A 27533-nucleotide genomic window follows, 5' to 3' on the forward strand; every position below is an offset into this window, starting at 1 on the left:
TGTGTCATGGGATGTCGAGGATGAGTCTGGCTGAGGCGTTCTGGATCCGTTGGAGTCTCTTCTGGAGCTTGGCGGTGGTTCCCGCGTAGAGGGCGTTGCCGTAGTCCAGTCGGCTGGTGACGAGTGCCTGGGTGACAGTCTTCCTGGTCTCGGTGGGGATCCACCGGAAGATCTTCCGTAGCATGCGCAGGGTGTTGAAGCATGACGAGGAGACGGCGTTGACTTGCTTGGTCATGGAGAGGGAGGAGTCCAGGATGAAGCCCAGGTTGCGTGCGTGGTCTGTCGGTTTGGGTGCGGTGCCCAGGGCGGGGGGCCACCAGGAGTCGTCCCAGGCGGAGGGCGAGGATCCCAGGATGAAGACTTCCGTCTTGTCCGAGTTCAGCTTCAGGCGGCTGGTCGACATCCACTCGGCTACCTCTTTCATTCCTTCGTGAAGGTTGGCTCTGGCGGCGGCGGGGTCGTTGGTCAGGGAGAGGATCAGCTGGGTATCGTCGGCGTAGGAGATGATGTTGAGGTTGTGTTGGCGTGCGATGGACGCGAGGGGGCTCATGTAGACGTTGAAGGGGGTTGGGCTCAGCGAGGATCCTTGAGGGACGCCGCAGATGACTTCGGTGGCCTCTGACTTGTACGGTGGTAGACGGACTCTCTGTGTTCTTCCATCGAGGAAGGAGATGATCCGTTCCAGTGCCTTCTCCTGGATTCCGACGTTGCTGAGGCGCTGCACTAGGGTGCGGTGGCAGACGGTGTCGAAGGCTGCGGAGAGGTCTAGTAGGATGAGGGCTGCTGTTTCTCCGTTGTCCATCAGGGTTCGGATGTCATCGGTGGCAGCGATGAGGGCGGTCTCGGTGCTGTGGTTGGCTCGGAAGCCAGACTGTGAGGGGTCGAGGGATCCGTTCGTCTCGAGGAAGGCGGCCAGTTGCTTGTTGACGGTCTTCTCGATGACTTTGGTTGGGAACGGGAGCAGCGAGATGGGGCGGTAATTCTTGAGTTCGGTGGGGTCCGCTGTTGGTTTCTTGAGTAGAGCGCTGAGTTCGGCATGCTTCCAGCTCTCAGGGAAGGTGGCGGTGGTGAAGGAGGTGTTGATGATGTCCCGCAGGTGGGGTGCGATGACGGCGTCGGCTTTGTTGAAGACGTGGTGTGGGCAGGGGTCGGTCGGAGATCCGGAGTGGATGGAGTTCATCATGCGGACGGTTTCTTCGGTGCAGGTCGGGGTCCAGGAGCGGAGGGTGGTGGTGGGGGGCGGTGGTTCGGTCAAGTTGGACGTGGCATTCGTCGGTTGGTATTAAGTAAGTAAACTTTTATTGTTTTAGGTTAATTAAAACCATTACAAAAATACATTAAAAGCACGTATCCTCAGGTAAAAGTTTAAAAAAAAATTAAAAACAGAGAGCTTTAGTTATAAAAGTATTAGTATTAGGCGCGCCAAAGGAAAGCCCGTCTGTGCCCGTCCGTGCCAAGTTCGCGCCAGGCGCAGGAAGGGCTGGTCAATTTCATTCTGCCCGACCATACCAGGTGAGCGAGCTTAAGAGCCTTAATATGCTTACATGCTGTCCCTGTAGGATTGATATGGATAAAATCAGGGGTCCATTCTCATGCTGGTCCTGTCACTGGTATTCACCCTGGGCTCCAGTTAAGACACAAACCCCTCCCAATAACACTATTGCCATCACCTCGCACTTCAAAGGGGGGTTGATAAATGCTCGCTCTATGGTCTGCCATAGTCAAGATATAAACGATCTTATTGTAGATTCAAAGTTAGACTGTCTCTTCATAACCAAGACATGGCTGACAGAGAACAGTAACCCTGACTTAACAGTTGCTCTTCCACCTGGCTATACTGTCTTTCGACAGGATAGACTGAAAGGGAACGGAGGAGGAGTAGCGGTGGTGCTCAAAAACCACATAAAATGTCACACCTTCAATTTAGCTGCCCTAAAAGGTGTAGAAGGACTGGGTTTTTCCATCAAGTTAAATGAATCCTCCTCTTTTTCAGGTGGCTTGATTTATTGCCCCCCAGGCAGTGGCACGGTGTTTCTAGATTCACTTAGTGACTCCTTGGGACAACTTCTGCTTCGCTACCCACATTTTACACTTCTGGGTGATTTCAATCTACAACTAGAATCCACATCTGACATACATGCACTGAATTTCCTCCAAACTCTGGAGATCTTCAACCTCCAACAAATAGTCACACTGCCCACCCATCAAGCCAGTCACACCCTTGACGGAATATGCACTAACCTTCCCCTTCTGGAGATCCAGACTCCCGTCCCACAAATTTGGTCAGACCATTGCTTGATTCCCTTTCACATTAAGCTTCCATGGTCTCAACCACCAGTAAAACTTACCCATAATCTAGTGAACCATGTCAACTGGACACGAGTAGAGGCTAATTTTAAGCTCAACCCCATCGTTGACACACTTATCCCTAATATGCCTGGAGATGCTGTCCAGGGCTCCAAATGTTTTCACACTTGGATGCGACAGGAGATCAAGGATCGGGCACCACCGAACCGCCCCCAGGGAAAGGGGAAAAACGGGAAGATAAATGCCCCCTGGTTCACACCTGAGCTAGCAAAAGTCCATCTACTATGCAAAAAAAGAGAACGTAGCTGGCGTAAAACCTACAACCCCATAGATAGAAGCCTATATATTCAGCAGAGGAAAACTTACCTCAATGCCATCAAAATAGCTAAAAAGATCTTCTACATCAATGCCATCAATACAGCCAAGCAAAAACCAAAAACGGTATTCTCCATCGTCAAGTCATTTACGCATCCAAGAGTCTTACAACCGGAAATCCCACCATCCTTAGAGCTCTGCAACCGGATTGCGGTCTTATTCGAGGAAAAAATCTTATTAATACAAAAGGACTTCCAACCACCTTGTCGAGCCCTGTCCCCTATTCCACCGGACTGTGGAGAGAACCCGATGGGTTGCATTAGAGCCTTTACCCCGGCTACGCTCCTCCAGACCCAGGAAGCAATCCTGACATGTAAATCAGGTGCCCCTTCAGATTCATGCCCCCCTCGAATCCTTCATCTTATTTATTTATTTATTTATTTATTTATTTATGCGATTTATTTATGAGATTTATTTAGCGCAACCAAATGCCCAAGGGCGTCTCGGTGTCATCAATTAATTGAGGTTGTCAATCCCATCATAAATGAGATTGTCAATGCTTCCCTGAGTTCAGGCGTTGTGCCTAGCGAATGGAAACATGCAATCGTGAAACCTCTCATGAAAAAATCAAATAAATCCCCCACAGACCTTGCAAATGTATGCCCGATCTCACTCCTCCCCGTCCTGGGCAAGATAACTGAACAAATGGTCCACAAAGAACTAAAAAATGACGTAGAAACGCATCATATCCTCCATCCTCAGCAATCGGGTTTCCGTCCACACCCTCCACGGAAACTGCCTTGATCGAACTCACCGATTCAATAAAACTATTACAGGATGAATGGAAGAACGCCGTCTTGATCTTATTAGATCTCACGGCGGCGCTCGATACCATCTCCCACTCCATACTGATAGACACACTTAGGGATATAGGAATTACAGACATAGCATTAGATTGGATAATCTCCTTCCTGGCAGACAGATCCCAAACCATCTCCTTGGGCCCTTTTCTTTCTAAGGAGAAAAAGGTACATTCTGGAGTCCCTCAGGGCTCAATATGAAGCCCATTATTGTTCAACATCTACATGGTCCCCCTCATCTCTTTAATTGAGTCATACGGCATATTAGTGACATCATATGCAGATGACACTCAGCTTATTGTTCCCTTGGAGAACAATTCTACAGATGCCGGGCTGAATCTAAAAAAGTGTTTGAGAGATGTATTCTGCTGGATGGATCAAAACCACCTTAAATGTAACACCAATAAGACAGAAATCCTCCCTATGGGTAAAAACCCCCAATTCTGTCCCAGCAAATGGTGGCCTGAGGACACCCCTGCACCCCCTCAAGCTGTGGTATCAGCAAGGAATCTGGGCGTTTTATTTGACGCCGAATTATCCTTTGACCAGCACGTCAGGAATGTTGCAGGAAGCTGCTTTAATATCATTAAATCACTGAAAAAGTTTTTTGACTTTCTACCCATAGACTCAAGAAAGGCAGTGGCAGTGGCCTTAATCCTTGCAAGTCTCGATTACTGCAATGGTCTGATGGCAGGTGTCAAAAAGAAAACCACTCTTAAAAAGCTTCAAGGCGTACAGCACGCAGTGGCTAGACTTGTTCTCAAGTTACCCAGGAGATCATCAGCTTCGGCCACCTTGAAAACCCTCCATTGGCTGCCACTCCCCAAAAGAATATTGTTTAAAATCCTAATCATAGCCTTCCGTGCATTCAATCGCACCGGCCCAACCTACCTTATCAGACGATTCCCCCACTACAATCCTGCAAGGACCTTAAGATCCTCAGGTCAAAACCTGATTAAGTTGCCGAAATTCAACTACAAAACTAAAGGAGGCAAGTCTTTATCCTTTTTATCTTCCAACGCCTGGAATTCAATTCCCAACAATCTCAGATCCCTAACTCAGGAAAGCCATTTCAGAAAGCAGCTTAAAACATGGATCTATTCACTTCCAGATGATCATGTAATGACCTTCATCTAGTCTCCTAATTTTTAACTTTTGCACAGTGTCTATTTAGCGCCAGGATGCTCCTTTCGGAGCGATAGTTGCGCTTTAGAAATACAAAAAATACAAATACAAATACAAATTAGTGCATTAAATCAGTGTGATAGGGGTGGTGAGCGTTGTTCATTGCATCTTATCTTGGCCATAGTTCCTTAGGTCTGGTCAGGGGCGAATTCGTGGCTTATCAGTTTCAGCTCCACTACTTTCAGGAATTTCACCAACTTCCCATTTAGTTGTGGAAGCCCTGGATCAAAACAAGCGAGTTTAGTATGGCTCTGGTATAGTATATACAGAGCCAGTTTCCTACAGAATACTCTTATAATTGAGATATGTTTAAATGGCCTGGAGCAGTTAGTACATACCAGCCAATCTAATGCAAGCGAAGCCGTTTTGCAGCATGTGTCATCTACCCATGCAAAACCAAATTCCTCTCTCATCAGAGCTCGCATGGCCATTAAAGGCCTCCTGCCACTTTTGTGCCCACTCTCCCTTCTTTTAATTTAGCTTTTCACATTGACTTTGGTGAAATGGGAGTCAGTGCAGCTGTACCGTTAAATATGTACATCTGCCGCACTAGAAAAGGTTTCTTTTTCACATGTAATGCTTTCTTACATGGTGCTACATGTGATTCAACTTTGTTACTGCCCTCGTGCCCTGCATTACGGTACATGACCTTGAGGTTACAATGTGTATAGCTAATAGGGTATTAACAGACTTAGCAACGGATTAGATATTCCCTAAAGCAATCAGGACCCGAGGAGCAGAGGAAAACAGATGCCTTCAAAGAAAGAAATTAGTACTAACCAGACAGGCTTTAAACAAGGGAAAATTATAGAGTTTTTGCCAAAAGCCCTAGACATAAACACAAACAGGGACACATACAAAAATGTGTATGCACCAGTATGCATGTATCTGTGCACAAACACCCAACCCAAGCACAAGCAAAAATTGAAATACAAACTACTGAGGGTACACACACACGCACACACGCTTGCACGCGCACACACACACATTGGGAGCTATGCACAAGGGTAAACTTACACATCCAAATGTACTCATATGTAAATTTAAACATGCACCCAGGAGTAAATTCACACTTTTGCGCTAGTCATTTCTGAATGCAATTTACTCATATACCTACATGCTCTACCGTCTCACCACCTCACTTTAGACGGTGGAGACACCTAAAACGAAATTTAAGACTGTAAAGTTGCTACTAGTAACTTTTCACACGTACGTCAAAATCTTTGCCACATTGGCACAGATCACCCCGTGAACAGTATAGGAAAAATCAAAAGGTTTATTCGTTTGTTAAAAACTTATTAAACTATTATTTTAATGTAATATAAAATTGTATAATAGAACTAATACAATTAAATGTTACGGCATATCAACTCTTCAAAATAAATGTTTATTATACCATTTAAATATATTTATTTTGGAAATGTTCCTTTTGAAACAAAGTGTAAAAAAGTAATTCCATCTATGGTGCCATTTCAATTTGTAATTATTATTTATGGCATTTAGTTAAAAATGATTAATGTTTATAATAATAAAATATGTATTTATTAATTGTGTATAATTTTTACTCCTAAAATATCAATACATTGGTAAATAGTGTTGCAGTACCAGTCATTGCACCTGTGCGGTTCTTGACCTAGGGCGGTGCGACCGGTGCCAGGGCATCAGGACCTGACTTCGGGAGGTGCCTTGTTTTCAAATATATGATGGAGTTAAAGGCACCTGCTGCAGCGAGCATCTCCAGCAATTTTAAGGCATTAATACATAAGTCAAGGTAACTCTGGTGATTAATGGAGCTGCTGGAGAGAGAGGAGAGTCTTGTCTAGTGGAACTTTTGATTCAAAGTAGCACAGAAGGTTAGATCGCCTGTTACAAAAAACTTGTATTATGCAGATCACAGAAGTGCATATGTAAATAGTTCATTGGGGTACCACTTTGGTCACAGAGATATTTTGATTTTTTGCAGTTTATAGGTTAGAATCCTAGTATAGCACAGTGAACTATTATGTGTCATTTAAGAGCTGCATTCAAAAGGTATAGATTAGAGCACTATGATTTCCCCCCAGTCTTTTAGTATACTAATGTCACAAAAATGGTTAATTTAGGTAGAAATCAATTCTTATTAGTAAAGCCAACCACTGTGGCACCTTTTCATTTCTGAGTTTGTGCTTCTCCAGACCAAGCACTCTTAAAATATACTGCCTGCCTGTATGGTTGTCATGTGACTCCTACACCTTGTAGTCCTCTGTCTTATGTAACATTTCCCATAGACTTACACATGCATGATTCATTGTCTCTGTGTACAGTGTATGATGTAAAGTGCTCTGACATACCCCTCTGGTATGAGTGGCACTACAAAACAAAAGAAATGCACGTCTGAGAGAGTGTTTATCAAGACTTTAGGGGCGCTATTAACCTGTTTACCGCTGCGTGAATTCCGCCGCGGTGCGAGTGAATTAATGAGTGGGCTTGTTTCGGATTGCCCCTGGCCGACCTCCGCACACTTCCACTATGATGTCGGACGACCGGGGTCGTTCAACGCACCGAACAGTTTAAAGGCAGTGGCGTAACACAGACCCCTGCAGCCCGTGTGGTGGGGGGGGGCCCCAAGCTCCAGGGGGCTCCCTCAGCACAATTTCTTTATTTGATTTAATATTTACATTTCTAGGGCGCAACAGCTACCCAAAAAGGGTTTCCCGGCGCCATAGCAGACTAGATGCAGAAATAGAGCGGAGGTGGAATAGAGTTACTGGTCAAATAGCCAGGTCTTTAGAACTCTGTGAAAGCGAGTGTAGACAATTTCTTGGTGGATAGTCAGGGGAAGAGTGTTCGAAAGGGTCGGACCGAGATAAGAGAAAGATCTTCCACCCATCCTGGTAAGTTTGAACCTAGGTACCTTGAAATTGCCAAGAGAGGCCGACCTCAAGTGACGAGTGGTAAAGTAAGGACAAACAAGAGATTGTAAGTATTGAGGGGCCATACCATATTTAATCTTAAACATGTAGCTCAGGGCTTAGAACTTGACGCGGTATTCCATCCTGAGCCAAAGTAAGTCACGGAGAGACTTGGAGATGGACGAGGTTCTAGGAACTCTGCAAAGAAGTCTTGCTGCTGAGTTCTGTACCAGCTGCAATCTATGGATCACAGCCTTGTTAGAGCCCAGGTACAGAATATTCCCGTAGTCCAGCCGTGAGGTGATGAAGGCATGAACAACAGTTTTTTGTGTGGAGGTTGGCAGCATCCAGATGATATTCCGGACCCATTTTAAGATGGCAAAGCATATTGCTGTAACCTTGGTTGCTTGATGATGCATTGTCAGGGCGTCATCAATAATTATGCCCTAATTTTGGACATGGCTGGAGGGTTGCGGGAGGGCACCCATTTCAGCTGGCCAGTGTTGTGGATCCCAGAGATATTTCCTCCTTCCCAGGATCAGGACCTCAGTTTTATCACCATTCATCTCGCGGTAGTTGTTATTCATCCATTTAGCAATATCACGGAGGCCCTGCTGAAGGAGAGATGGATTACGGGGGTCGGAGTTTGAAAGAGAGAAGATGATCTGGGAGTCATCAGCATAGGTGAAGAGCGTCAGGCCAGCTAGTTCCGCTATGTCAGCTAAAGGCCTGACATACAGGTTGAACAGCAGAGGGTTTAAAATAGAGCCCTGAGGTAACCCATAAGGTGAAGAGAAAGTGGTTGAGCTAACTGTAGTAGAGAAGATTTGGAAAGTGCAGTTGTCCAGAAAGGAAATAATCCAGTCTACGGCAAATCCGTGGATACCAAGAGATCGCAGTGTCTTAATTAAAATGGAGTGGCAGATCGTGTTGAACGCTGCACTGAGGTCCAACAGTATGATCGCCACTGTCTCTCCAGCATCTAGATTATGTTGTAATCTCTCCGTGACTCTCAACACTGTAGTCTCAGTGGAGAAACCGGTTTGGAAGCCGGATTGAGAGGGGTGTAGGATGTCATTTGTTTCAGTGATCTGTGAAAGGTGGGAGTGAATGTGTCTCTCGAGAATTTTAGAAAAGGCTGGCAGGAGGTAAATGGGCTGGTAGTTAGAAAGAATATCAGGGTCAGCAGTGTTTTCTTTTAAGAGAGGGGTCACCATAGCATGTTTTCACTGTGTGGGGACTGTTGATTCACTTAGAGAGTAATTAAGAGTGTTTAAGATGCATGATGATGGGAGATATCAATCTGTTTCAGTATTGAGATTGGGAGAGGGTCTTTAGAGGAGCCAAACTTGACTTTATCTAGTATGTTTTTAAGGGAGACCATATTTAGGAGGGGCCAAGAGTCTAAATAGGAGGAACATAAGTTTGACTCCATAGAGAGCTCCAAGTGGGGAGTGACTACAGGGTCACTATTCTGGGACAAGATTATGGATTTCTGTAACGTATGCCTACTAGTATGGAAGGTAGTGATTTCCAGATGTATTTTTTCAATTTTATCCATACAAAAGCAAGCAAGATCGTCACATTGACGTTTGTTGAGAGGTAGAGGCTTTGCAGTAGTTGCGGATACGACCAGTTCTTTCACTAGTCCGAAAAGAGTTTTAGGGCAGTTGGCAGCATCCGAGATAGTTTTAGAGACGAAGCTGGCCCTAGCTGTGTTACAAAGGTTGTGGTAACATTTCCTAGCCTTGGTATAGGTTTTCCTGGATTCCAGTGCATAATCTTTCCTCCAGCGCCGTTCCAATGCTTTGCATTTGGCTTTTGCAGTTTTTAAGGTGTCATTAAACCAAGGGGCTGGAGGTCGATGGTTGTTAAAATGTTTATTTGTGAGGGGAAGGCAGGAATCAATTGCGTTAGAGAGTCAATTGTGAACATTAGTGGACATCACGCCAACCTAATGATTAGATGATGGTACATTAGTACACAGAAGAGAGTTAAAAGTGTTTAAATCTCATTTTTTCCAGTCTCGTTTAGGGATTTTAAGAGAAGGAAAAGATGAAGCTGATGAGGTGGGGGAGTGAGTCTGAATTTAGATAGAAAATGATCTGACCAGCAGGTCAACCCATATCCCGGTGTACCGTGGATATGGGGAAGACTCGAAAAAACGGGATCTAGCAGGTGGCCTGCTTTGTGATAGGACCGGAGATAAGTAGGTTAATATTCATGGTGACCAGATCGGGGATAAAATTACTAAAAATAGAGTTAGAAACGTCGTCAAGATGTAAATTCAAGTCTCCTAAAAGCGAGAAATATTTTGAACTCATGAGTAGCGGAGTGATATAGCTGGGAAATGATTGAGCCCACGAGGTACAATGTCCTGGTGGGTGATAGACTAGTAGGCCGGAGAGAGTAAAATTAGGGTTTACAGCTAGTTTGAAGAGGGCAGCTTCACAGTCAGGAATGTCCAATGGATCAAATCTGCATTGCAGCGGGTTTTTAAAAATAATAGCTATACCCCCACCCGGTTTGGACACTCTATCCTTACGGACAATGGCGTAATTAGAAGGTAATGCTGCAGCAACATCGGGTACGGCGCTTTCGTGAAGCCAGGTCTCCGTGAGAAAAAGAGCATTGGGCTGCTCATCAAGAAGAAGGTTAAAAATGTCCTGTTTGTGTTTAGGGAGCGAGCGACAGTTGATACTAAGGAACGTAAGGTCATTAGTGGGCGCAGCAATTGTTTGAGAGGTGTGGTTGAAGCCAGTAGGGACGTAGGGACAATACTCTGGTTTCTGATTGGGTCCGAAGGGGGCCCCTCCACATACTTTGCAGGAGGGCCCCCTCAAATTTGTTACACCTGTGGTGAATGGGTGGTAGTGAGGGAATCCCGTCCCTTCCACATTTTTACCTAAATCAAATTCTTAAGTATGCAGAGATATCTGAATGGAAAAGATAGGAGAAGCATAGGTGTCCGCATGTAAGTTTTATGACTAGTATTTTGTAGTACGTTAGTTTACTACTGTTGTACAAGTCAAGTGCTACAAAAAACAGCTTATGAATAGGCCCAACTCTCTTTCTACCTCTCAGTCCCTCTTGCTCGCTCTTATTCTCTCTCTCTCACTCTATTGGCTTATGCATTGAAAACCTATGACCCGACGGACCATCAGCCATAGGACTGCCAGGACAATGCGCTGGAAGGCCCCCCTATTTAGGACGGGCCTTTTGACGCATTTTTTCCTGATCAAGAATGACATGCAAGTCATAGACGTCCTGGGAAGAAACATTATTTAATAGACCCCACAAACATGAAAAAAACGTAGTCTACGTCAATGGGCAAAGATCAGTGTTATGTTAAGGATTTTGGGACTCAGGCAAGAAATAATTTGGGAACTTCTGTTCAGAACAACTTTGAATTTTATACCCATTTTCTGCTAATTCAAGCCCAATTATGCCATACAATATTGGAATATATGTTAAATGATGTGATAGAGAAATATATAGAAGTATGAAACAGTGAAATTTCCCTTTACTAGGGGACCATTAGAAGGCAGGGGCTCGGGGCTATTGCCATTTTGCTAACATCTTAGAATGTTTCAGGCGGAGATTGACTCAAGTAGGGCGTCGTGGCCAGGGACAAAGGAGCTGGACGCACTTCGCTCCAATCTGACTCCACAACTAACGCCGACCAAGTTCTTCTGCTACATTATCCCCACAATCTACCTGTGGCTGCTGCGACTGGCTTAAGAGGCCTCTAGGCGCTGCCAAGAATTTCCTTGGGTGTGCCAACAGCCATACAAAGAGCGGGCCTACACTGGTATCCAGACAACAGCTGATCACTGATTGACTGTACTGCAGAAGAAGGAGGAGAGGAGATGGCAGAAGCAGGCTGAAGGTGGCATGGTTTAGCGGGTGGGGCAATGCTCCCCTCCCCCCATTATCCTGACTGTTGTGCACTGCCAGGCCTGTCACACGGGAGACACGTGAAGATGAGGATTTTGGTGAACAGCCACACCCTATTCAAAATGGCAGTCAAGTCTTCATTACCCCGATGCTGAACTGGCATGTGATTAGGCCAAGATGGACTGAGTTGCTGTGTTGTTATTGTTCTATTATTTTAATTTATTACGTGCTTGAATCACCCCCAAAGGTGTATCTCGGGGCGAGACCAAGATGACAGACAACAGGCAAACATGAATGCATCCTCAAAATAGGTGGGTCTTAAAAGCTTTTCTGAAATGGGAGTCATTTTCACAGGTGCGGAGTTGCAGGGACAGTTTATTCCAAAGATATGGGGCAAGGAAGCAGAACGATTTGCAGCCTGACCTGGCCTTTCTGAAACTAGGAACCTAGAGCCAGGCCTTGTCACGGGATCTTAAAAGTCTGGAAGGGATGTAAAGCTAAAGTTTTGAGGATAAATATGTGGATCCTTGTCCATGTACGGCATTGTGGGTTAAACAGCAGATCTTAAAAATAATTCTATTTCTCACCAGTAGCCAGTGTAGAGACTGAAGAAGAGGGGCAGTTGCCATGGCGGGGGGAGGTTACATACAAGACGTGTGGCAGTGTTCTGAACTACCTGAAGCTTAGAGAGCAGCCTCTCATTCATGGAGGCCAAAAGCGAATTGCCATACCCCAGACAGCTGATAACCCGCACCTGTAATAGCAGAGGTTTGTTCTTTCATACAAATAGATTGATGCAGGTGGACTCCCAGGTTTTTTACCATTAATTTGGGTACAGGGTCGTACCCAGTTCTGATGGCCACCAATCAGGTGACCAAAGAAGATGGGCCTGTCGAATAACATAATTTCAGTTTTTGTGGGGTTAAGCTGAAGTCTTTTATCTGATATACGGGTTGCAGTGGCTTTCATCCCCGCGGAGAAAGATGCTTTTGATTTGGACAGATTGTTCTCAAAGGAGAAGAGCATCTGCGTGTTCTCAGCATATGAAACAATCCCAAAACCAAAATCTCTGTCAATTTTGGCAAGGGGGGCCACATTAATGCTAGAAAGCATTGGTCTGAGACAGGATCCCTGGGAGACTCCACTGTCTAATGACATAATTCTAGACTTACAAGGGCCCAGAATGACCATTTGGGTCCTGTTTGACAGGAAGTCAGCTAACCATTGCAGAGCCATACCATGAATCCCGATCTCTTGTAGTCTGTCAAGAAGACGCGAGTGAGACACCGTATCAAATGCTGCAGACAGGTTTAGCAGACCCAGCATTGTGGGCACACTTGCATCAAGGGAGCATTTGATTGGTCGGTGACCGAAAGTTGGGCTGTCTCTGTACTGTGAAGCGTCTCTCAGCTCGACTGTGAAGAGCCTAATAAGCTATTTGATTCGAGGTATGTTATCACTTGCTTATTAATATATTTTTCCAGGAACTTAGCCAGCAGAGGGGGGAGCGGGATTGGGCAGTAGTTAGTAAGGTCAGTTGAGGCTAAAGTGGCAATTTTTTGGATAGGCCTGATCAAAGCCGACTTCCAGTCTAAATGGACTTTTCCCTTAGTAATAGATAAATTAAATAAAGAGCAAATTTGAGGGGCCAACGTTTGTCAAAATTCTGGGCGGGCAGACATCTTTTGGGAAGCCTGATTTCACATAAATCAAAAATTGTGAGTGGTTTCTGGTGGGATTTCTTCAAGTTTACTTAGTCTGATAGTAACATCAGCGAGAGGAGTAAAGATTTCCTGCTTCTCAACCGACTGGACAGCGACGGTGGGAAAGTTTTGGAATATCACTTTGATTTTCCCCTTAAAGTGGTCAGCAACGGCGTTGCAAAGTGATTGCGATGGATTAGGTCCTGGAAAGTATGCCGCCAGGTTTATGAAAGATTCAAGTATTTTAAAAATAGTTTTAGATTAATTCTCAGCCCCGTCAATTTGCTTCGCTATATGTGATTTACGAGTGTCTTTTGATGCTGTACTGGTAAGTAGTTAGAGCCAGCTTCTAATTATTTTTATCAGTGGGAAGATTGTTCTGACGCCATCTTCTTTCTAGTCTTTTGCAATAAGCTTTGTCTGTCTTTAAACCTAATGGATACCATGGTGCGTGAGGTCTGTAAAAACTCTTTTTGAAGTGTCTATGAGGGGCTGTTTTCTCAAAAGTGAAATTCAGCACCCTATTAAAATTACAAAGTGCTAGTTCTACATCTGAGTTGTCAGAGTGGATGGAGGGCAATTGTTCCTTAGCCCATGTGAGTGGGGTGATTTTCTGCCGCTGTTTGTATGGATTATTTTGGTAGGTGAGAGCTTGGCTTTTCGTCTTGTGGGAGGGGATAATTAAACAAATGAGTGAATGGTCAGTCCAGAGAATACGTTTTTGTGGGTCACAACTGAACTGTGGAACATTAGTAACAATTAAGTCAAGGGTATGTCCTGCAATGTTAGTCCCATAACTTGTTGACGTAAACCCAAGGTTTCTAATTCGGATAATAGTTGATGGTTTCTGTGTTCAGGAGATCTTACCCGTAATAATTAAAGTCTCCCAACAGAAGAAACTGTTGAGTTGAAAGTGCATAAGGAGTTATAAATTACAATAGGCAATAGCTGAAATCTCTTTTTGGGCCAGGCGGGCGATAAACTAAAGTGCCTTTCCACCAAAGGTTGGGGGAAAAGTCGAGTTTAAAGATACATATTTCTGCCCAGTCCTATGAGATAGAGTCGACTATTGAGACCTTAGTATTCTCTTTATAAATAATAGCGAAATCACATCCAGCCTTGGTTTCCCTATGTAATCTATGTATTTTAAAGTGGGCTGGTAAAGCTAGTGTGATAGAAGGGATGGATGTGGGGCTTAGCCATGTTTCGGTAAGGAAACCAATATCAAAAGAAGAAAGCGTAAGTAGATCCCAAAGTTCCACAACATGTTTAGGCAGAGATTTAACATTGACAAGAAAGCAGTTTGAGCTATTAAAAAGGATGACAACGTCTTGGGGGGAGGCTTTGGCGCACCTGTAGGAACAGCTGTCAAGGTATTAACTGTGCTACTATTAAACTGTCGTGTCCAGCATGGCTTACGGGCGGAGGGGCGGGGGGATGTGCAGGGAGGGAAGGCTGTGCGGAGAGGAGAGATTTTTAATTTAATGATAAATAAATAAAAATTGAACGTAACTTTCCCCAGTCCGGTCCCGCATCTTCTCGGCTCCTGCTTCTGCTCTCCTGCCAGAGGCAAGAACAGGAAGCAGGCAGCCTCCCTCCCCTCCCCTAAGCCAATTATAACGCTGCAATGGCAGCCTTGTGATTGGTGGGGACGCCGCCCAGCCATGGGCTTACGGGGAGGCCATTTTCTCCATGTAGGCTGCATCGCAGCCTGCATAGAGAAAGGGCAGAGTGGGCATGGCTGGTTAGGTCGGCCCCAGAGGGCCGACCAAACCAGTAATGCGCACTCAGGGGTGGGCACACCACTTCTTCCCAGCCCTTGTCGCTGGGAAAACCTGCCCACGCACAACCAAACTCTTCTGTTTACTCGCATCGCAAGAAGCAGAAACATAAAATGGTAGTTATTACCATTTTATGTTTCTGCTTCTTGCACTGTGAGAAAGCAGAAGGGCCACACTCCTCCGCCCTAGTGGAGGAACCACTCCTGCTATTAAATTTTAGAGGAGTTTGTGTGGTGTGTGGAAGACAAGATGAGGACCCCTCTGCCATCGTCCTAACTATTGTGCACTGCCAGGGCTGTCACAAGGAAGCCACGTGGAGATAAGGACTTCAGCGCAAAGCCACCCCTGTTCAAAATGGCAGTCAGGTCTTGATTACCCCGTTGCTGAACTGGCATGTGATTAGGCCAAGCTGACTGAGTTGTTGTGCGGTGAGTGGAGGCCAAGGTAAGGACCTGTGACTGGGCCTCCACTTCAGAAGACTTGGACTAACACAGGTAGGGGTCTGAAGCTGAGCCCTATTCTATTTGAAGCGTTCTGCAGAGATGATTGAAGGCATGGGCAAAGTGGGCTCTAGCCCAAGGCCCCAACCGGCGCTTTCCTGTGTAGCACGTGTGAGGATCCATGTGCTGTGAATAAGCTATTGGCTGCGGCAGATTCTGGTTGTGTATAAAACAAGTTTGTGAAGATGCCCCCATTGCTTCAATGATGGACAGTGGTGCGGCTAATGTGAAACATTGAAGAGAGCTCCCAGGGGTTTTAAGTACAGAGCTTTAACAGTCTATCATTTACCCTTGCGAACACAGGTATGAGCCTGCATTGCCTAAACTAAACTTCAATGGGGCACCTAGGAGTCTCTAATGAGAACACTGGGCTGTGATGCGTGGATCTCTCCCATATAGACCAGCTACCGTGGTGTACTCCTTGCTTCTGGAGCTGCTTCATTTAGTTGAGTGGAAGGATACGAGGAGGCGGCCAATGGCTGATATAAAAAGACGAAGACTGGTGGTTCCAAGGCAGAGGAAGAGGTGCCTGCTCAGGGCCTGTGAGTGCCACTAGAGCAATGGTTGTGCCAGATAACCTAGACCAGAGTTCTTCAAACTTTTCTGTAGTAAGAGCTACTATATGTTCAATTAAAATCTTCCTAAGCTACTAATGTTATTAGTTTTGTAATAGTGACCACGCCACACAAGAGGACATTGGTGGCAACATCATTTAGGCAGCAATCACCTCAGTGCATCAGGCAGGGTGACCAGCAGTAACGTGAAAAAGGCTTTGTCAATTTGCAGTGCCTGTATATGGGTAAAACATATTACCCATTACCAAGGTACTAATACACCTCCCCAATGCTGCATGATTTCACACTATTAAAGTAGCTTTAAATATACCATATGGATTTGCAAAGCTCATGTGCACCCTAATCAGTATATTGCAGCGGAAATAACTTATGTTTATTGTTACCCAACTCAATGGTTATCATGGTTGAATTGGAAATTCTATTGGAAATTCAACATCAGCTTATGAGTTCTGATAAAATACATCATTTTCATTTTGAATACACTTTTCAGTTTTGGTCTACAATTATATATTAATCCAACCAAGCAAAAGCTTCTAATTTAGTAAGCTGGGTTGTATACTGAAGAGCTAGCTCATGAGCTACTTGTTGGAGAAGCCTGACCTGGACAGTATCTTAAGTGCGATCAGGGAGTCCAAAGAAGAATTGGAGCAAGAAAAGAGACATAGTCAGGGCTGATCGACAGGCAAAGAAGTCTCTGCAAACAAATCCATTCTGGAAAAGCTTCAACCCACAATCCTGGAAATTCAAAAGCAAATGAACATTATGAAGCAGAGGATCTGAACCTGAGAGGTTACAGTCAAAGATGCGGAGGGACGACCCTGCCACAATTACATAAGAATCATGGGGCAGCAGAACCAACTGAAAGCTGAAATATGGATGACTTCCCACAGAGATCTTGCTTGAAAAGTTGACTTCAGAGGGGATATCATCAGATTTCGTTACTGAAGGGACCCATAGGGGGACGCGCCTCTACTGTCCGTAGGCCCACTGCAGCACACAATATTGGCCTGTATGCATAACTATGGCAACAAGAGACGCTTTATTGCATTAAACCATAGGGCACATTTATCCAGCCTACATGCAGTGCAACACAGGGAGCCACCCTGCTGTGCTGAGTGAAAGAGAAAGGGCAGGAATGAGCAGTTTTTAACATTATACAGCGCATTGTTGTCCTTTCTTTGCACTGGCGCACAATAAGCTGTATAGCGCCAGTGCAGGCACCCTTGAGCAGTGGTTCAAGGGTGCCTGCGTTGCAGACAGGATTGTTTTTCTGCAGGAAGGGCCACTTTTCTGCAGAAAAATAATCCTCAGAGGCATTTTCCTCTTTCTATGCTTGCTACAGAATGCAGCACACATAGAAAGGGGAAGAAACTAGGAGAAATAAAGATGTTCCTCCTCTTTATGCCTCACATGGGGATGTGTAGCATTTTGACGCATTCACAGGTCTACCAGTAATAGTAAATCTGAGAATGCGCCAAAATTCATGGGTGGATGCATGGGAAAACCCACGCTCCTCCCATGGAACGCCTCAGTGGGGTAGAGTAACGCAATGCATCTATTTGTGCTGAGTTGCGTTACTCTAGATTTATCAAGCCATGCATGGCCACGCAAGAGGGCCTCACATGGATTGATAAAGCTGACTTAGTTGTTACGTTGTCCTTGCACCCACTTGTGTAGCGCAAGGGCGACGCAACTCAATGATAAATATGCCCCCATGACTATTGGCCTGCTGCTCATGGACGATCAGAGAAAATATATGTTGATCTTCTCAGAAAACTTAAAAGCCATGTTAGGAGACAAAGCACATTCTTATCTCTGAATCTGGAGAGGTGTGGAATTGGTCAACATGAAGGGCCATGGACAATGGCAAGCAGCTCACTGATTCTTTGACAATTAGGATTTGATTTTCAAACATTTTGCACTTGGTTAGCGTCACAAACGCTAAACAGCACAAGATGTATTTTTGGGAAATTTTGCACTGGAAAGTACGCTAAGAGTAGCGCAAACCACTGCTATGCATTACTTAGAGCCAAGGGGTGTTACTTGGGTGGTACATGGACGTTCCCATGCAACCACCCCTGCCTTTTGATGCAAAACCCTATCTACAAAGAATTGTAGGCAAGATTTAGCTCCAAAAGTTAACACCACTTCAAAGGAGGCGCTAACAGGAAAAAATGTTTTTATTTCTCCTTTCTTTTGAACGCATGCAAAGTGGAAAAACTTTTAAACTTGTCTAGGCATGGTATTTTGTTCAGGAAGGAGAACCTTTCTGTACAAAACCTATGCTAGACTCATGTACACACCTTAGCGCTATGACCTAAGGTGTGTGCTTGGTGCTCGGCAGCTGAAATCAGTGCTGGGGAGGGGGGGAGGAGAGAGCCATATCTCTGTACATATGGCGCTCTCCTGCTCCCTCCCTGTCACGCAGCGCAGCACTGTGCCTCTGCATGGGTCGGGGGTAGAGGCCTAATTGCAGGCCAGCCTGAGGATTGTGTCTTCTTGCAACTGGGACTGATGGCTCCCCTCCCCTCGGGTTCGACCTTGCTACACCATAGCATTGAGGCCAGGGGAGAGGGCGCCCTAAAGTGGCACACTTGCAAGGTGGCACCTTTCATGCCGTGGCTTGGCTGTATCGCATTGGTGTGGGTCCCCAAGTCAGAGGGCTGACAGCAGGGCCCTGGGCAGCAGCCCACACTGCCCATGCCTAGCGCATGCCCTGCCTTTAGTGGCCTAATGGAATGGCAACATGAAAGGAGACTTGTGGACTTAAGTTGCGGCTGCGCTCTGATAGGGTGGGCCTCCAACCCTTTCCCTTCCTTTTCCAACAGTTTCTTTCTTTTGAAAATATTTGAATATATTTACTGTGTCTTTCGGTGTGGTCTTTGGCTATAGCCGCACCTGGGACTTCATTCAAACATTGAGCTGGTAGCAAATGCTCTCATGTGCATGGACGTCCTTTAGGGGTCACCACTGGCTAGGGGTCGCAGCTGCGGTCCATGACTTGCTCCTTATGACCCCTGGCAATGTCCTTTCGACCCCTAGCCTCAGAAGTGGTAAGGGCAGTGTCAGAAACAGAAGTTAAACAAGGCTCTATCAAGTCGTGTTTACTTTGTGTGCCCCTCAACTACATTGTGTGTGGGGATCCCAGTAAAAAGGCGCCTGTCTCAGTATCTGAGCATGTGGAGGGATCTTGAAATACAGGTGCAAAAAAGAGAGATAGAAAGGGGGAAGATCAAAAAGACTGAGGAGAAAATAATGGAAGAAAGAGCAGGATGACAAATACAGGGGTGTGCATATGGGCGAGAAAGACAGAGGTGATAGATGTGGGCGATATAGACAGGTTTGAAAGAGAGTGAGATATGTGAGAGTGATGGGTGTTAGACACACAGGTAGCAAAGAGACAGCTAACAATGTGAGGAATTGCCTTTATAAGCCTTTCGATATAGGTCAAGTGATAGTTAAAAGAGGCTGAGAGGAACAGACTGGTGTGAGAAAGTGATAAAGAGACAACTGGTGGGGCGTGGCTTCGGCGCGAAGTGGAATGGCTGCCTGTTAAGGGAGCTCCGCAAGCCGGACTTTCTATCCGGCTAATACCCTCCTTGCAAGACCCTCTGTGTGCAGTGAAAACTTCCTGAGACAGAGTTTATAGCTAGTGGAAAGTGTTGGTGCGATCGGAGCCGCCGAGCCTACTGGGAAGCGGGTGTTTGAGTTCTGGGAAGCGGTCATACGCCATTTGAAAGATATGGTAGCTGTAGAACTTCAGTGTACTTCACTTGTTTGTTTGCTCTGCTGCGTACCACACATTAAGGGAGTGAGTGGTAAATTTGTGTGCTTGGCTCTGCTATTAGCGACACGAAGAGTGGCAATTGTATGGGGGGCAGATGCCGAGCGAAAGTAGTGCAGTGGCTGAAAGATCTGGTCTACTGTAGAGATAACCTGGAAACATATGCGGAGGAATTGCCGACGATTTCAAGACCGAGGGATATTTGGGAACCATTGCGTAACTTTTTACTAAATAACAGTGATTCATGTTGACTGTCGAAACGAGGAGGGAGGGGCGGGTTATATTATGAGCAAAACAGGAAGAAATACTCTACCACAACTGTGTAACCTAGGCTTGCGGCATGTGTGAAGATGTGATTATCTTTTGATTGCAATTTAATTTTCTTTTCTTTAATTTACTTTTTCGTTGTGTTTTTCTTGATGGGGTTTGTCTTATTTCTGGCGTATAGTGTACTCGAAGACTTAGAAATACTGGACAATGATTGACTATTGTTATATATACTAGGCTGACTCATTGGAGTGACAACATGTCTTTGTGTCTGTCTCTTTTAAAACAAAATACAAAAAAAGAAAAAAAAAGAGACAACTGGTGATAGACAACTCAGAGGCAAAGGGAGGCAGAGAAAGTGATGGTTACAAGAACAAAACAGGTTAGAAATAAAACAACGGAGGGAGAGGTGAAATATGGAGGTGACATTGAAAGAGACAAGGGAGTAAGAGTTGGGAGAAAGGTGAGATGTGAAAAGTAGAACAGACGAGAAATTCAGGTGAGAGTGGGAAAGACGTGAGATAAGGAGATCAGTGAGAAAGACAACTGAGAGAGAAAGAGACAGGTGGGGTGAGAAATAGACAACAATTGGTGAGAAAGGGTTGAGAGACAGAGAGAGATTAACAAAAAACTGACATTTGAGAAACAGACAGTTGAGTGAAAGGCCATTTGACTTCCCTTCCTGTGATGCCATTAGGGTCAATTGACATGTGATATCACTCCGCTAACCCAGGCGTTTTGGTGAATCGACATCCATGCTCATGTGCCCAGAGGCAGTCTTAGTTCAAGAAGAGAAAGAAGGGTTTCATAATCTGTGGCATATGCAAGTGGTACTCACAAGTTGAGAGAGAAGCAGTAGTCATCCTGACTGGTGTCTTCATTCCCACTTTGAGGTGATCAGGATGGAAACTGCTAAGGCAAAAAAGGACCACAAACCAATGATTGCAGATTTCAAGAAACTGCCCATGGCCCCATATGAGCACAGAGGCATATGCTTCAGCTTCCTTGGTACCAGTTTGGAAAGGAGTTGCACCCAGATGCTGAAACCCGAGAACATTTTGTCCCAAGGAGCCTGATGTCTGCCACCCTGAAGGAATGGTGAGTATTTGGAATATGTGCAGATTTTTGTTGGCAGTTTTATATAGCACAAACTCGACCCGAAGGTATTGGAGCATTTTACATGAGCACAAGTTACATTACACAAGGACACACTCATTTTTGGGCAGACACTGGGAGATTAAATGATTCGCCCATAATCACAGGATATAGAGCCAATGCCGATACTCGAACCTGGATCCCCAGCTCCAAAGTCAGCAGCTCCGACCATTAGGTTTGTGTTACAAAACACTGAATCTACAGATCATGGAGGTCAATTCAGAAGATGTGGGCCTTGACACAGTGATAAGCTCACACCTAGACAACTGATTGAAGAATGTAGTACAAGGTCACAAGCATTGCACCATTGACACCGGAAAAATACCTCAAGTACTAATTAACACACAAGAGATACTGTCAGTATTGATAGAAAGTCTTGATCTGAGAGTAACATGTTTATGAATTCATTTTCCTGATTCTGTACATGAGCGAATCGTCTGGTGAGGGACACCAGGGTGTAGTCTAAGCTAAGGCAACCATAAAAAAAGGAAGCAGTGCTTACATTTCTCAACTAATTTATTGGAATCTAAAAGAACCTGCAAGAGTGAGATAAATAGACTAGAAGCACAGGGTAAAGGCAGAAAGGGGCCTTTTGGAATTGCATGATCTTTTTCAGGCCTGCTTTCTGCTTTTCTCACTGTTTCCTATCTTTCACCCTCTTTCTGTTTCCCTTTTCTGTCTTTCGCTCCTTTGCACCAGGTCAAAAGTTCTGATGATGAAAAATAAGTCCTGGTCCTTCAAAAATGAGTTACAGTGCCCACCACCTCCAATCACCTACACAATTTATGCAGCTGGTGCAGATGTAATTTTAGCACTAGCCAGTAAGTGAGTTCAAATGCTGACAAACATTGCACTGCATCAGAACAAAAATTATGTGTTCTGCTTCGAGGTAGAAGCGTCTTCGGGGTCAGGCTGGGACAGAAAAAAGGGCCAAAACAAAAGTGGACCCTCATTAGCAAATCAGATTGCTAAAAAAGGGGCCCACATTCTACAAATCGAGGCAGTTTGAACTCGCTGCTTGGGTGCTTTGCAAGTTGAGGGAGACTGCATGCATTTGTGCTGCTGCAGGAAATGTTTGTGGTAACATCATTGAAATCAACAGAAACGATCTTTTGTAGTTGTCATTTATATATATGATTTGTCACTTTCTACAAGGCTAGGGCGCATTAACTTCTTTATACTGTGGACACTCTCCGGTGCCCAAGGCGGCAGTGCACATTACCTGTGTGTAAAGTCATAATGCATTATGATTATGTCACGGCGATTGGATAATTCAGGCCGGGCATGGCTGAAGAACTAAACTGTCTATAATGCTGCCCCTACTGCAATGTTGAATTGTTCTCTTTGTTTAAAAAACAAATGGCAATAAACAGTGTTGACAAAAAAAAAAAATTGAAATCAACAGAAAAACAGGCCTGGGGCGCCTGACGGCAGCGACGCAGGATGGCTGCTCTCTAGAGTTCCTCCAACACACCGGAGATCCCATGCGCTCGGAGGGAGGTGTATTCCTCATGGTGCCATCGTGTTGATACAGCCGAAGGCGGCGGAGCCCTCAGGAGCGGCTGGGTAGGTCTATAGAACCTGTTATGGTCTATTTTGCCTTAAATGAGACTTTTCTCTTGCCACTCCCGCCGTGCCCTGTGTCGCGGCCGCCATTTTGTGACTTCTTCACCTAAATCTCCTCAGGTTCTCGTGCTTCCACGGTTTTCCTCCTCTTTTGACCGATAATGGAGACTGGAAATGGATGTACGATGTAACAACGCGTGTTATTACAACACGTGCTGTTACATCGCAGTTGTTAAAAACTACTGCATGTTACCACGCTATGCCTTTACAATGCAAGTCTTTACATCGACTTGCGCTAGGTGGAGTGCTAACATTAAAAAAGTGTAATTTACTATTCCAACTCCAGTCCATTTATCAGTAGGGAAGGTGTTGGGATAGTAAACTACACTATTTTTAACGTTAGCATGACATCTAGCGCAAGTCGATGTAACGACTTGCGTTGTAATGGCATAGCGTTGTTACATGCGGTCGTTGTAACGACTGCGATGTAACAGCATTGCTGTGTACTAACCGCGTTGTTAAGGATGTTTCCCCTGGTAACACATGGAAATTTTTCCCAAAATGAGGAGTCTGCTCTTTCTTTCCTCATTATTTCTGCATTTTGTGGGCATTTTATAAGGGCAGCATAGCTGTTATGGCTATTACAGTTACATTCTGTGGACCTGACAGGAACATATTCTTTAAACTGTCATATTGGTAAGAGACTCTAATAACTTTTTCCTGTGATCTCATTGGTCTGCCTCACTGTTCTTTCAATTGAAGTTATTAAATTCCTGTCTTAATGGAATCTTGAAGGAATATATATGCCTTCTCACCAACTCTCTTCAGTTCAATAAAATATAGAGATGGCGCAATCACTTAAATCTCCTGTCGGCAAGTCTAATACTAATACTCGCAAAGAACATGGAGGCAATGCTACAAAAAGAACAAAAAAGATCCCTCTTCTCCTAACAAATTACCTTTGCCTTTGACTCTGGAAGACATTATGGACGAGTTGAAAAACATAAGCCCTTTAATGGCAGATACTCATGTGGCGCTTCAGAGAATTGAAGATAAATGGTATCATTTGGATTCTAGGCTTACAGAGATCGAACAAAGGGTTAGCGATGCTCAAGATGTGACTACAAAGGTTGATACCCTATACGAAGAAGTGATTCAATTAAAGAAACTAACGGAGGATCTCGAGAACCGAAATATGTGCAATAATCTACGTATCTATGGCATACCGGAAGGTTCTGAAGGTCCCATCATGATCAACTTCTTGAAGATTCATATACCAAAAATAGTCGGTCTACTGACTCCTGTTGACATCAACATCCAAAGGGCTCACAGGATTGGCCCAATGGGTGCTTCAACCTCACAAAGACCGTGAAGGATCATTGCCTATTTTCTTCAATATACAGAGTTAATGTTGATTCTCTCTGCGGCTAAACAACGCAAACAAATGCTGTGATCTGGTCAAAAGATTTTCTTCAGTCAGGATGTTTCCAGAGCAACGGCACACCGTCGAAAGGAGTTCTTAGATCTCAGACCTATGTTGCGATCCATGAATGCTCCCTATGGCCTTCTTCATCCCTGTTTCTTCAAGTTTACCTACAGAGACAGGACTATCACTTTTGCAGACCCCGCGGGGCTCAAGAAATTCTGACATATGCACAAGGGACAGGTCATGGAACTTAGTGATCCCTACAATGTGCTCAATCTAACTCTTCTCTCTTTTGCAGGTCCCTGACTCCCTCTTGCTTTGATGTCGTGTGTCTGCGTTCAATAATGTTACCTAGTCCGCTGTTTGCATCCTATCTAGCTATGCTGTTCCCCCTATTGTTCAGTAAGTCACAATGGCACAGTGATCGTCTTGTGTTCTTGTTTTTTATTTTTCCCTCCTCATTGGGTGATACTCTGATTATTTAATTCTCGTGTTTTGATCTCTTTCAGCTGTATCTTTCTTCTCTTTGGCCCCCCATCAGCATTAATGTCCCTTATGTTCCTCATTCTTATGACTAAAGTCTCATGACTTTCTGTCATCTCTTCTTTCAATTTACATCGGGAGAGACCTTGTTCTTCCCCATTTCTTCTCGTTTCTTTATCTTCTGTCAGGCTCCTCCTTTCAAAATCCTCGGGACTGTACTGATGCTCAAAAGGGGTCCACCTCTTGATGGTCCCAAGTCTGGAATGTGAATACACACAGACTGCTGGGATAGTCAAGTGAGGGAAGGAAAGGGTAGGAACAGCTGGGCGGGAGATCTGGACAAGGAAAACAAAGAAACACGAGGTAAGTGTGTTTCCGCATACCTGTATTTCACAGAAGTATTTACCACAGTCAAATAATACTAAATTCCATACTTTCTACCTGTAAAGGAAAAAAAAGGTAAGCTTTTCATGCCAGAAGAGAGTGGGGTGAATGCATGGTTTCCACATACACTAATAAATGAAAAGAGAATGCACATGAGAAACAACTCCTAACAGGTGATCACCTGGACCTCATCCAGCACGGTCGCTCCCCCCACGCTCCCTGATCCCGGCTCCTGTTGTTGATCTGGCCTGCTGGGGCACCGCATCGAGGCAGCAGAGTTGTAACTGCTTTTATTTATTTATTTCATTCCCCTCGCGCTGTGTTTTATTTATTTCATTCCCCTCGCGCTGTGATTTATTTATTTCATTCCCCTCGCGCTGTGATTAATTTATTTAATTTTCCTAGCGCTGTGAATCATTATTTAATTTACCTAGCGCTGTGTTTTATGTATTAGATTTGCATCACGCTGGGAACTGGTCTGTGCCCCCGGTGCCGTGGTGCATCTGCTGCCCCTGCCTTACTCTCCCTCTGACCCTCCATCTTGTTGTGTGTTCCCTGGCCCGCCCCTCCTCCCTGCCACCGCCTCCCAGCTGCTGCCCCTCCCACCCACGAACAGAGTGCTTCCTACCTCCTCTGACGCGCTGTGATCACCTGGACCTCATCCAGCACGGTCGCTCCCCCCACGCTCCCTGATCCCGGCTCCTGTTGTTGATCTGGCCTGCTGGGGCACCGCATCGAGGCAGCAGAGTTGTAACTGCTTTTATTTATTTATTTCATTCCCCTCGCGCTGTGTTTTATTTATTTCATTCCCCTCGCGCTGTGATTTATTTATTTCATTCCCCTTGCGCTGTGATTAATTTATTTAATTTTCCTAGCGCTGTGAATCATTATTTAATTTACCTAGCGCTGTGTTTTATGTATTTGATTTGCATCACGCTGGGAACTGGTCTGTTCCCCCGGTGCCGTGGTGCATCTGCTGCCCCTGCCTTACTCTCCCTCTGACCCTCCATCTTGTTGTGTGTTCCCTGGCCCGCCCCTCCTCCCTGCCACCGCCTCCCAGCTGCTGCCCCTCCCACGCTCCGCCCCCTCCTCTGTCCATTTATGGCCAATGCCCCCACGCGCAGCGTCCACGCGCTACGGCCTCGCCGAAGGTGCGCCAAAGGTAAGCCCATCTACGCCCGTCCGCGCCTGGACCGCGCCCAGCGCCAAACCCCCTGGCCCTCGCATTTCCCAGCCCTCCCGCATTACCTACGATGCCACCACCCTCCTAGCCCTTAACCCCGGCCGTTCCCCCAACTGCGTCCAAGCCGCTCCTGGACACACCCATGGACCTTTCTCATGCTACTCCTGCAAATACCTCTGCAACGTCAACCTCTCCGCTACGACCACACCACAGATTCCCGACACCAACCACCTACAATGCATCTTGCTCAACACCCGATCGGTCCATAGGCACGCCATTGACCTATGGAATCTACTAGACACCATCTCTCCGGACGTCGCCTTCCTTACTGAAACATGGATGAACGCCTCCTCCGCCCCAGACATCACCATTGCCATCCCAGAAGATTATAAGATCATACGCAAGGACCGTACCGGCCACACAGGAGGAGGAATCGCTATCGTCCATAAGAAATCCATCCATATCTCAACCAGCTCTGACGTCAACCTCGCCAACTCTGAACACCTTCACTTCCAGATCCACATCGACCCCAAGACCACACTCAGAGGCACCCTCCTTTACAGGCCTCCAGGACCCCGCGCTCAATTTAGTGAGGACATCACGGACTTCATCACTCCACACGCGCTCCCCTCCAAAGATTACATCCTTCTAGGAGACCTCAACTTTCACCTTGAAAAGAACAACGACCGCAACTCCACCACCCTGCTGGACAACCTCGCCAACCTCGGACTTAAACAACTGGTCACTTCCCCCACCCACATCGCAGGTCACACCCTCGACCCTATCTTCACCTCCAGCAATCATGTCTCCTTCAGCCACACCACAAAGCCCCTTTGGACTGACCACAGCTGCGTTCACTTCACCTACAACAAGCCCAAACCCAACAACCACCCCCAACCAACTCTGCAAAGAAACTGGAACAAAATCACCATCGACCAGATCTCCTCATCGCTTCTTCTTAACCCCCCAGCCCATTCATCAAACCCCGACCAAGCCGCCACCAACCTCACCCTCTGGCTATCCAACAGCGCCGACATCCTAGCACCACTGAAAAAACGACAAAGCAAACTCGGCAGCAAGAAGGCCTCATGGTTCAACGATGATCTTAAGAAATCCAAGAAACTCTGCCGCTCCCTTGAGAAGGCCTGGAAAAAAGACCCAACCACCAGCACCAAGGACGCCTTCAAAAACGCCACCCGCACACACCATCAATTGATCCGAAAGGCCAAGAAAACCGCCTTCAAGGAACGACTAGATAACAACGCCCACAA

The sequence above is a fragment of the Lissotriton vulgaris genome, chromosome 11, assembly GCF_964263255.1.
Source record: "Lissotriton vulgaris chromosome 11, aLisVul1.2, whole genome shotgun sequence".
Taxonomy (NCBI): Eukaryota; Metazoa; Chordata; class Amphibia; order Caudata; family Salamandridae; genus Lissotriton; species Lissotriton vulgaris.